Source organism: Lycium barbarum, chromosome 1 (genome assembly GCF_019175385.1).
Source record: "Lycium barbarum isolate Lr01 chromosome 1, ASM1917538v2, whole genome shotgun sequence".
NCBI lineage: Eukaryota > Viridiplantae > Streptophyta > Magnoliopsida > Solanales > Solanaceae > Lycium > Lycium barbarum.
Genome location: NC_083337.1, coordinates 147,350,630 through 147,363,593, shown reverse-complemented (window position 1 = coordinate 147,363,593; position 12,964 = coordinate 147,350,630). Strand labels below are relative to the sequence as shown.

General features: G+C 37.1%; 1 long non-coding RNA gene across 1 annotated transcript; it reads left to right on the top strand.

The window, feature by feature from the left end:
* Positions 1 to 1,998: 1,998 nt before the first annotated feature.
* Positions 1,999 to 12,156, top strand: LOC132642555 (uncharacterized). The gene is made up of 4 exons (XR_009583234.1): positions 1,999 to 2,177; positions 2,459 to 2,526; positions 10,822 to 10,875; positions 11,452 to 12,156. It is a non-coding gene; the product is annotated as an uncharacterized LOC132642555 (long non-coding RNA).
* The last annotated feature ends 808 nt before the right edge of the window (positions 12,157 to 12,964 follow it).

Sequence of the window (12,964 nt, the reverse complement as noted above, 5' to 3'; positions counted from 1 at the left end):
TCTTGTACTAGCTGCCCGATCACTTGAACCCGCAGTCTGCCGCTGTGCCTGGACGGTAACTAACTGTGTCACTAGATGAATGGCCTCAGTCACTTGTTGACCCGAAGTAGCCAGTGGATGAATCGGAGCTGAAGCTCCTCCTTGTTCTTCTACATTATGCGGGGTAGAGGAAGTATTAGATGGGGCCTCATTATGTGATTCACCCTCTCCTACATTCATTGGTGGCTCTCTTTCTACCCGCCTCTTCATCGTAGTCTTGCCCTTCTGGACGGCTGTAGCTTTTCCCTTTGGCGGCATTTCTGAAATCAAAGCACACTATTAGGAGGGGAAAATCTTATAACACAGCTCTATCGCACGATCTCTTAAGATAAAAGATGGTTATTTTTCCTAAATGCCCCATATCCTCCTGTTTATTAGTGGCGCGCAACACACCATAAACAAGACTCTACTAGACACGGCTCACAGACACTTCCTAGGACTGAACTGCTCTGACACCACTTCTGTCACGACCCGGATAGGGGCCGTAACGGGCACCCGGGGCTAACCACCGAGCACCACTCATTCTACATTCATTCATATTCTTATACTCAAAGTCATAGAAAACTATATTTTATTTGAAACATATTTACTTTATATACATGAGCCCTTCCACAATCAAAATAATACATATACATGTACATACTTATATAGACATACAATGAAAACTGTGGGACTATACTACTCACACTGCGTATCTACGAGCCTCTACTAGAGTACTAAACATACTGACGGGACAAGACCCCGTCGTGCCCAAAATATATGGACACAAAAATACTGTCTCAAAATAGCACCTCCGGAATAAAGGAGGGCTCCTGTGAATCTGCTGGTAGCTCCTATGGATCTGCACCGTCTCCCTGTCTACCTGTGGGCATGAACACAGCGTCCAAGAAGAAAGGACGTCAGTACGAACATTGTACTGAGTATGAGAGGCATAAGCAATGATAATACATAAATGAAATAAATGGAGCATCAATAAGGAGCAACCTATAACTGCCTGTCACTCCAAGACTATAATAATGCATGCTAACTCACTTCATAATCATCATCATGTCATGTATACATATATGCATAAGCTGCCCGACCATATAGGTACGGTGTAATAATCAATAGCACTAGCCTGCGTCCAGGCCTCCCGCATCCGGGGTATTGTCCCATGCCGCCCACTAGTGGTGTATGCCCATGACATCTGGTCATGGTTTATATGCTGCCCGCCTTAGCAGTGACTGCCCGACCATATAGGCGCGGTGTAACATCATCACAATATACTCATCATAGTATGCTCATCATAGTATGCACACCATAATGCTCACCATAATATGCTCATCATAATACTTGCATAAAGACTCAAGGACAACTATATTCTATCGGGGTGACGTAAGGTCGTGAACCCCCGATTGCATTATGGAGCATTCATAAACATTCTGCCTCGCCTTGAAGGAATTAGCATAAGGTGAGTGTACATAATTATCAACATCAATAAGCTATAGATAGCCTCATTAGCTTTATAGAAATATCATATCATGGATTTCTAGAATCTTTAGACTTAAGCTTATCATCATCATTATCGTAATCACAATGCATTTCTTAGCTCATATGGCTATTCATGGACAAGGACTCTTAGTTTTCTTGAAGATGGGAGATTCATGAAGAAGGAGGAAAATCATGCCATAAGATTCATGCCTTAGAAAGAAAGGAATAGCCTCACATACCTTTGTCGTTTAACTACTCTATTGCTTGCTCGTTCTCTTTTGATGCTCACGTCTTTACCTTCAAGAGAATTCGTATTTACGTTAGCTTAGCGATTTCACCAAAACCCTTACCTCGAACTTTGGTACAATAAGACTTTTTCTGTAGCTTGAGAAACTCTTTAAACCCGATTCTCTTAGTAAATTAGGTGGCAACTCTAAAATATTAAAATCCAATTAGAGCACCAATAACGTCTCAGTAGCTTTTATGCCTTAACCGGTATAAAAGTGAACTATAACAACCGCCACCCCCTACCCGTTCTTTCTCCTAATCATTTGGAAAAAAACCCAGGATTTGCAGATGAGCATGTTCCGTGAATGGTTGAAAAGATGCAAGGCATTTATTGCTCTCCCTCTGTCTCACCAAACTCCACCCAAACGTAACCTAGATAGGTAATTTTCATCCTTCTTTCTCCTTTTTTTTCATTTTCTCATCTGAATCAAGTACGATGCATTAATGATTCTTGAAAATTTTCGAAGTCCCACATCGGTAGGAAATTAGGGTTTCATGTTTTGGGGGTTCTAAGACCTCAAAGTTGAATATACCTTCATACGCACAAAAGCCTGAATTTTGAGCATTTGACTTGAAATTAAGGCTAGTAAAAAAATTTACACTTAACGGAAAAAGTTAAGTGTCTAAGTTCTAAACATTTGGTTTTTGTTCTTGTGTGGAGGTTGAGGAGGAAATTGGAAGCATCCAAGGCTCCAAATTCAATCTTGTTCACAGCTACATCTAAAAAAGGTAATACGTTATCTTCTTGTTGGTTTTTTTTTTTAAAGTTTTTGCTTGATTATAGTATAATCTTCCTGTTATGGAATGCCTAGTTTAAAACTTAGTTTATGATCATGTTTATTGCCTTAATATATGTTTGAATTTGTTATCATGAGTCTGAGATAAATTGTTTTAAGTGTTATGATTATCTTAGTCACTGTCTGATCTTGCCTTAGTTGCTTTTGCTAGTTAGATAATTAATGGACTAATGCATACCTGTTTGAGTATAAATTCTGATGGTATTTGTTTATAAGAATGTTATAAACCTGGATGTATCTTAAATGACACTTAGACCACTGTTTGACTGCTTGTATCTCTTAATATGTTGATATATGGTTGCAAACTTGACAGTAATGACTTGAATGGTATTAAAGTGGTATTACTTCTGAATGCCTAAGACTATTAATGCATCTGTGATAACTCATCTAAGTTTAACTGAAGATGTGCTAATTTATCAACTCAAACATGCTAACTTAGAGATCTTAAGTTTAAGTTAGGAGTAAAGAAATAGAATCTTCAAGTTGTCTTCTTTCTCCTTGATCACTAATTATCATAAATGAATACAATATTGTTGACAAGTATACTGTGGACCTTTGTGTGCAAGCTTAAACTTCCAATAGTTAAAACAAAATGATTCCACCTAGTTAAAAATCTAGACATGAGTCTGATCACATAGATTTTTCTTGACCTAAATAACTAAGAAATCAGTTGGCTTTGGAGTTTAAAATGGTTTGAGTGGACAGGTGTCATAAATGTCCAAACCTTAACATTACTAGTTAACTTGATCGTACAAGTCATAGCAGGTTTGTTTGAGTCTTATTGTATCTTGTACCTGACCTCTTTGGACAAGAAATAAGTTTTGTCAAGCTAGAAGATATGGTTGTGTGAAGTCCTTTGTTCTGTCCTTATGTTTCTACCTCTGACATCTTGCTAAGTGATTCTGGACTGTTTGTGAATGAAATCCCCTAAAGTATGTCTTTCCCTGTCTAATTGTTAAGCTTATGATTAAGATAATCTGCTAAGTTGTAAAAATGGACATGATTGATAATGGAATAATGAGGTGAAGATTAATCTTATAAGGGAAGTATACTATACTTAGTTGAGGTCTGCGCTTTGCCAAGGTTGTCTTGATTTGGTTCATACAAGGAATCAGATTTTTTTTAAAATGGAACACCTAAAGCTAATAGGATTCAGACAAAAACAAAAGGATTAAAAACCATTTCATGACTAAAATTATAGGCTACGTTAGCTGTAAGGCTAGTTGAGGCTAGTTGTTATCACTAATTACGTATAAGACTTAGTTGGGTGATAAGAAGACCAAGCCATGTGCACATGCAAAACTATAAGTCACTTGGGCTGGGAAGCCTTTTTAAGGTACCTTAGGATGGGGATTGAAGAGAGTCAAGCATAACTTGGCCCATAGTATCTTTCCCCCAGATAAAAGATGCCATGGCATGCCTCTGGTCTATGGGATGTGTGTTTGGTCATGTTCATGGTTTTGGTCTTCTATTCTTGTTATTGGATCAGAGGTTGCAATAAAATGGATTTGCTAAGTGAAAATATAGCTTGCGTGGTTAAAGAAGAGGGACTGCCCACCTAAGGTCTTTGATTTCTAGAACAAGGAAAGGAATTGGCTAAGTTGAAATCTGAAATTTTTTACTTTTAAATAAAATGCTGAGTCTGAGGCATTTGATCTATTTGAATATCTTGTGTTACCCCTCCTCCTTAAAATTTGGTTGAAACTGCATGTCACAGATGTTTTCTTTCCTTCCTTTCATTTCATCCAAGTCCCTGTATGCATGAATCTGGTATTTCCTTCTGTACACTTCTCCTATTATGTTTGAGCTTGTACTCTCTTATGTTATCTCTGTCTATCTGAACTGTTAAGTCTTGTACTCCATCTGTTTTGATTGATTGGTTCATAAATTTCCCCTCTAGTAGCTTCCTTGTTTTGTATTGTGTTCATTGGATAAACATGCTCCTTTTTTTTGTTGACACTGCCCACGTTTATGGGCAGTGCAAGCACTTATTTTTGGATTCTTTATATCTGCCCTGTTAACTGCTAGATACCAGAGTCCATATTAAACCTAAGTGGATCATCTTACAGTGTATATCTGATAAGGTCTATTGGCCTTAGCTTAAATGAGAATGTTGCTTTTAAAATTGAGAGACTGATTAAGTGTTTAATTGAGTTATAGGCATAGGATTTGTGGTTTAAAGGCTAGAGTTATGTAAGATATACACGAATTTTGATAGCAGAAAATGATATACATGAGACATATGTTTGATATACATATCACCTGCGTATATCAGCAGTATACCGTATGTATATGGGGATATTTTGGCATAATAAAGGAAGTATAAAGGAGTAGAGTCCTTTAGGCTTCAATTTTAAGTCCAAGCTTAGGAGCCTGTTTGGATGGGCTTATGCCTATAAGCTGTTTGCAGCTTATAAGCTAAAAAAAATAAGTTGGGGTAGTCTAACTTATTTTTTTTGGCTTATAAGCTGCAAACAGCTTATAAGCTGCTTTAGATAAGCTAAGTCAAATGGGCCCAATTATTTTTTTGAGCTTATTTTAAGCACAAAATGACTTTAAGCTGGCCAGCCAAACACTCAAAAAAGCTGAAAACAGCTTATAAGCAACTTATAAGCGACTTATAAGCCAATCCAAACGGGCTCTAGATTTATCATTGATATGGGCCTGGCCCAGTTTAATTGAGCATAAGGGCAGCACTTAGTCTAAAAGTAGGAAAATAAAGAAGGCCTTGGGATGAATTGAAAAGTCAGTAGGTGCTCCAGGCCCAGTCCTCTAAAATTGAATACATTGCTTATATATTTTTATCTGTATGTACATATATGATGTGTGTATGCGTTTATATACATGATAAGTTCAGCGAGTTAATTTTTCTTTTTCATCTCCTCTACTGCATGGTCACTTGGGCCGAGTCCAAACCCACCTGTTGGGCCAAGGCCCAACAGGCAATTCCTTCGTGACATGATTGAGTCCGATGAAGAGGAAAGGGAAGCAAATATTATAAATACGCAAAAAGCCCAGCCATAGGTGAAAATGACAAATTAGGGGGCTTGGTACGCCCCCAACCTGTCTTCTTCTTTTTTTTAATGCTTTTTTTATTTTTAGATTGTTGTATTTGTACTTTTACTACTTGCAAAAAACAAATTCATATTGGAATCTTTATTTTTAGAACTAGTCATCTTAGGACAACGATACATATGCCGTTTAGTCGACTTTAGGTCCCCTAAATGATTTCCAAAAAGAAACTGGATTAGATGTAACGATTTCAAAATCTTAAAAGGGATAACAAAAACTGATTTTGACATAAACAGAATTCGAAAGTTAAAAGAATTTTCCAAAATCACCTAATATTATGGCATTTTTCTAAGGAACCAAATCAATTTTCTTTAAAACCAATGGATATGTTTTGAGAAAATTAAGACCAGTTTCTGGGCATAAATTGACGTGATTTTGGGAGCCAAGCCCAACAAATGAAAACAAAACTTTGGGCCAGTGCCCACTTGAAATTATCAACATTTGGGCCACAGCCCATGTGATTTTCAAAGGGAACAAGGACAAGACTTGGGCTAGGCTCACTGAGTCACATTTTAGTAGAAACATACACATTTTGGGTTCAAATCCATTTCAAGGCGAAAAATACCAATTTTTCATACATATATGTATGGGTCCGTGATAATAAAAAAATTATTTTCATAAATTGTTAGTCTATTTTAAAAATGAGTGAAATACATTCGTAAATACAAAGTTTTAGGGAAAGACGTTCCGATGCATTATATGGGTTGATCCTGAGACGAAATGTGTGTGATAAGAAAAAATAAAAAGAGATTTATATAAATACTTGTATATATATTTACCAAAACATTTTTGATATTTCACATACTATCCTTATACATAAAAGGAGACTTTGTTACACCTCGGAAACTTCATGTCGTTGTGTCACAAATAGACTAACGTGAGATTAAGGTCAACATGAGGCTATTATGATTATAAGAGGGGCATTTGGTGGCTTTAAAGTGCGTACAATAAGATTTTGAAGTTATATGAATTATCGAAGCAAAGTTCGTCAAAGGAAGGTCAACTATAAGTTGTGTTCGGAAAGATTTCGAAACAATCGAGCTAATGTCGATTTAGTAATGCCTTGAGGAGAATTTCTAAGGCTCCTTAGATAGTTAATGAAGTATTATACAAGTGTCGAGAAGGTTCCATAAGGATTGGAAGTTAAACGAAACAATGGGATCAACTTCAGAAATTGTGAGTTCTACGGCCATTTATACGGTCCATATAAGGGACCATATAACCTGTCCAGAGTGGGATCTTTCACTAGAGGTATTATACGGTCACTTCTACAGACCATATAAGTTATAGGCACCATATAAGGGTCTGTATGATCCTCGTCCAGCAGCTTTTTAATTTTATAAAAGAGGACCCCCAAATTCATTTCTCTCATTTTCATCTTCTCCAACTCTATCAAAACCTCTAGAACCCTCTCCAAACTATATCAACACATATCCAAGGAAAAATCAAAGACCAAGCACCAAGAAAACCAAGTGCGTGGATGCTTACTAGGGTTGATACAAGTCAAGAACTTCTTTAGTATTGGAGTTAGGGTTTTCTTCAAGTGAAGTATCTTCATCCAAATTTCGTTCCTACACAAGCAAAGGTGAGTTTTATGTTTATTTCATGTTATTAAGAGTCTTGGAGAGTTGAATAACTTGGATTGGGGAAGGAAATGGAAAATGAAGCTCAAATGTAGAAATAATGGTATTCTTGAATAGTAGCTTGACATGAATTATGATTCTTGACATGCCATGAGTAAAATCTTGTTGTGAATGATGCAAACGGTGTTAAAGAAGTATTATATGAGAATGGGTATGGTATAGCGCCATAGTTATGGTTATGAATGATTTTGATAGGGAATGTTGAGAATTGAATAATGTATAGCTTGATAAAGTTATTAATTATGATATTGTGGGTGTTGTTATTGATGTTTGGGAGTGTTTATTGTGTGGAGGAAGTCATTGAAACAAAGGAGACGATGTCCAATTTTCATTAGCTCTTAGATTGTTAATTGAGACCTAAAGTATGTTTCCGGTTATCTAACCTTAGTACGAATTCTCTTGAAGGTAGAATTGTGAATATTGGAAGAAAGCATTGAGTCGAAAAGCTAGAGCGACGTAAAGGTATGTAAGGCTAGCCCCCTTCTTCCGAAGGCATGACCCCTACCTTAAGATTTCCTCTATATTTTCATGACTTATATTCTAAATGTGGAAAATTAAATGTTCTTGATGATTCCTTAAGAGAAAGAGATTAGATGTGTTCCATGATATTGATGGTGACGACTCTATTTCTAAAGACCCCAAAGTCACGAATTAATGCCTTTATGAAGTTCATGAGCTTATCCAATGTTTTCCTTGATAATATTCATTGTTGTTATTCTCACCTCATGCTACTAGTTCCTCCAAGATGAGACATGACGATCATAATTATTCCATAATATAATCGGAGGTTACCGATCTTATGTCACTCCGATAGGGTTATTGCTTTTACTTGAGATCTCATGCATGCTTTATGATATGTATATGTACAATTACACCGTGCCTAGTTGGTCGAGCAGTTACCACTACGACGGGGATAGTGGGCAGCTATGATGACAATTACACCATGTCTAGATGGCATGGGCAGACACCACTAGCGGGGTGGCATGAGATGTTTACCCCGGATGTGGGAGGCCCAGACGCGGGCTAATGATGATCACACTGTACCTATACAGTTGGGCAGTTTATATATGCATACATGATATGATGTTATTTATTATATGAGTTAGCATGCATGACTCCGCCTTAAGAGGCAATCAGTTACAGGTTATCTCTTTATCTTATATTCTTGTATCTTTTTACCATGTTATCGCATACGCTTTATATACTCAGTACATTGCTCGTACTGACGTCCTTTTTTTATGGACGTTGTGTTCATGCCCACATGTAGATAGGGAGGCGGTACAGATTCGTAAGAGCCTATGAGGAGCACTCCACTACTTCGGAGGTGCTATTTATTGATATATCCTTTTGTGTACATATTTGAGGCATGACGGGGTCCTGTCCGGTCCTTATGACTTCAGTTAGAGTCTCGTAGATACTTATGTGCAGGTTGTAGATGCTACGAGGCTTCTTCAGTGTATATTTTGTACATCATTTTTTAGCCTCATGGGCTTATGCATATATACACGTTTTCGGAGATTTAGAAATTGGTTTATGACATGTTTTATGTTTAAAATGATATATGTCCAGGTTAAATATAATAGATAGCATGATGAGTGGTGCTCGGTAGCCAGTTTCTAGTACCCGTCATAGCTTTCTAATTGGGTCGTGACACTATTCTTACCTGGGTACTATAAATCAGAACCTAAAGTACCCACAGATAAAGGGAATATATTCAAAAAAATTCTGAAACCCAAATGATATGCAATAAATGACAATTTTTATAAATGCTGAAATTAAACACTTAATAAGCAGTTTTAAGCATAATCACACATTTGAATTCGAAAGTCAACCGTATAGTATGGATCCTTAATACTAGAGTTCCTAACACCTTCCTTAGGGGGATTATCAGAACCCTTACCTAGAACTCTGGATTACGGGATTTTTCACGGTATTTAAATAAACCCTTCTACCTGATTTTCCTAATTTCCCAAAAATTAAGTGGCGACTCTTTTTCAAAACAAGTCCGAAAGAGCACCACCAAGTTCGAAGTAGCTTTTCGAGCGCTAATCCTGCCCGCGAAATGCAAAACATAACACCAAAGATGTAGCCTTTGTATAAGTGCTCTGGAGGAATAAGAATATAGAAGAGATGAACTAGGAAGTCGAGAAAAATATGAAGTCCAGATACCCCCATTTGTTTTCGATCCCAGAGCAAGTTCAGGCCGCGATACCATCATCTTCAGGCAGGCACTGTATTGTCAATTACTTTTGTTGGTCGTGTGGGCCATTGTTTTTATTGATTATTGTAGCCCTATATGGCATTGTACTGTGTTGTTGGGCTATATGGCAGGTTTGTAGTAGTATGATTACATAGGAGACTCTGCTGAAATTTCTGTAGACTTCTAAAAGTTTAACATTCGAGGACTAATATTTCTAAAGGGGAAAGATGTTACACCTCGTACTTTCGTACGTAGAGTTTCCTTGTGAGTTGGTCATCACAGACTTAGAGAGAGAGATTATCATCGAGATTATTCGAGATTAGATATGCCCATCTCGAGTATACGAGGGTTTAATTTCATGTTTAGTATGTGTTGGAAGGATTAGAGGTTAAACGAATTGAAGAGAATACGTTTCGATGAAAGTTGGGATTTATGGTAGGATATACAAACCATATATTGGATGAGCCCCATTGTATTTTTATAACAGCGGGGATGGGCTACTGTTGGTCATTTGTGGTCCAAATATACGAATCGAATATTGATTTACGCTCCATATATTGGAATTTATATCATTGGCAGTGGCAGCCTCTTTTTGCATATATTTCGTATCTCCTTCATTTTAATTCATTTTCTCTAATTCCATAGATCTTCCATACCCCTAGAAATCCTCTCCAACATAATTAATCAACCCCCAAGTAAAATCAAGGATTAAAAGAGAGAATCAAGTGCCAAATATTTTCAGATTGTTGTTGAAGCTTAGTTCTTCCTCTTCTAGTAGATTTGAGGGATACTTCAAGGTGAAATAATCTTGGAATTGATGTGTTCTTGAGTTCTTGAGGTTAGATTTCACCTTATTTCCTTGTTTATAAGTTTGTTAGATGTTTATACTTAGTATTGAAAGAAGAAAGTTGTGGGAAAAGGTTCAAATATATGTTGAAGTTCATGTTGAGTTGTACTCTGTTTTGAGCCATGTTTTTGATGTGTTATTGAGCTAATTTCTTTAGTTATAGATAGTAGTTAATGTTGAGGAAGTGTTGAGGGTGTTATACTTGATGTATTTGGGAGCATAAAGTGTAGAAAGTATCGTATACGAAGCGTATATTGGGGTGTTTTGATGTATATCTTTGAAAGTTGATGATTTGGGTTTAAAGAGACTTACGAGGTTGTTATTGTCATCTTTGGTTGTTGGTTGTATTGTAGTGATTGAGGAATAGGGGAAATGCTGCCCGTTTTATTTTAGAATCGATTTATCGTTTGATATGCGGGATTTACTAGCGTCATCTAAGTTCATGTATGTATTCCTTTGTTATAGGATTGGCGTAAGTGTTACGACGAGTTCGTTGTTGGATTATATTGACAACTTGAGGTATGTAAAGGTTGTCCTTTCCTTCTTTGGCATGATTTCCATATATAGTAAAGGTTTGACGAGTCTTATGACTAGAGCTTGTCGTAAGAGATTTACCATTTCTAAATGTTGTGATATACCTTCCGAGGGATTCATATCCCCCTTCCTATGTCCTTGAGATTATAGAGAGGTAGAAGATACATGTATTGTTTTCATTACTTTTCAGTTTATGCATAATATACAGCATGATATACGTATATTTTCTTTAGCCTGGCCACAGTAAGACATTATTGCCTGGGCTACGGGTCAGTGAAACATTATTGCCTGGCCTATTGGTCAGTGAGACCTTATTGCCTGGCCTTATAGTCAGCGCCATTTTATAGTTGCCTGGCCACTTGGTTAATGAGATATATGATATTATTGTGTAGCATTTGATATGAGTCAGATCAAGTGAGATATTCAGAGCATTCCTTGATCTCCAGATTATTATGTTTTTTCAATTCATTTTCAGTTTCAGTTACCTATTGCCTTACATACTCGGTACATTGTTTCATACTGACATCTCTTTTACCGAGGGCGCTGCATTCATGCCTGCAGGTACAAATAGACAGATTAATAGACCTCCCCAGTAAATAGGACCAGAGATCAGCTGATTGGTGAGCTCCCTTGTCCGGAGTTGCCAGGTCCATTTGGAGTCTTTCTTTTATGTTTATAGACTTGATAGGTAGGCCGAGGCCCTATCCCGACCGTGATACAGTTATGCTTTCCTTAGAGGCTTGTAGACGAGTCATGTCTATACTAAGTGTCGTAGCCTTGCCGGGCCTTGTATATGTCTATTTTGATACTGTTGGTTGAGTACATTTATAGCAGTCTCGTCGGCTTGCTCAGTGATATATATGTTTTGGGTGTGTGAGCCCCGTTCAGATGAGATAGCTAGTCTTTATATACATTCAGAGTGTGGCCTCGTCGGCTTGTTGGTATTGTCTGTTTGTAGGTAGGCTCAATCGGCCTTGAGGGTTACCCCTCCAGAATTACAGATTCAGAATGGTTCGCTTCAGCCAAGTGTGGGATCGGGTGCCAGCCATGCCCCTCCAGATTTGGGGCATGACATTTAGATAGGCTAAATGGCTCCCTAGCACGCACGCGTGCTCACACATACGCTTGTGAAACTTCTGGTATTTGAATACTTTTTGGATTCTTTTTAACTATCAGTGGTGTTGTTGGGTGAGTTTTGGTCATCAAGTAATTAAGCAGTGATATGTGTGGACAATGAAATTTTATCGAAATTAAGTTCAGAAGAAATTGACCTTATACTAAGTTCAAGATATATTAGTCCAAATAAATGTTATTGGATAACATATTTAGATTAGTTATATAAGTCCAATATTAATCAATGATCGGATCTTGATTGGTCTTGTTCATTTAATTGAGCAACTGATGAACCCATCATGCTAGCCTAAGATGTCATCTTATCCTAAAGGTCCATTTCATGTGTCAAATGACGTGTGGCGACAAATCAAGTCAAGAACCAATAAAATAATGCAACATGCATAGCTAATGTAGCATGGCAAGTTAATATGAGAATCAATCAAATGTCGCCAAGTGTTCAAATGACATGGTCCAACCAGTTACATAGACACTTATCCCCATACTTGTGATAGGTTTGATTAGGTAGGCTAATCAAATGAGCAAAAAAGAGTATGTATTCATCACAAACTCCCTCCCCTACAACTATAAATAGGGGTCTTCACAAGGCCAAAAGGCATGAAGAAAAATACATAAGAAGCTCTGCTTTCTAGTGGTGATCCGCAAGTCTTCCACATACCAAAAGGTCTTCATCTTCAAGTGATGAGGTGTAAGTTTCCATACCTCTACGATTGTGATCAAATTTTGGCTCCGTATTCATGGTGAAATTTCAACAACAAATAATCCATCAATTCAAGAATAAACAAAACACTTGAGTTGACAGTCATGAAGAGAAATATCAGAAGATTACATCTTTTTATTCAAGATTTTATAAAGATTTTAACCCTCGCACACTTTATTGAAATTAAATTTATTTCTTGTCACTATTTTTCATGTCTTGATTATTATTTTTAGAAATGAAAAT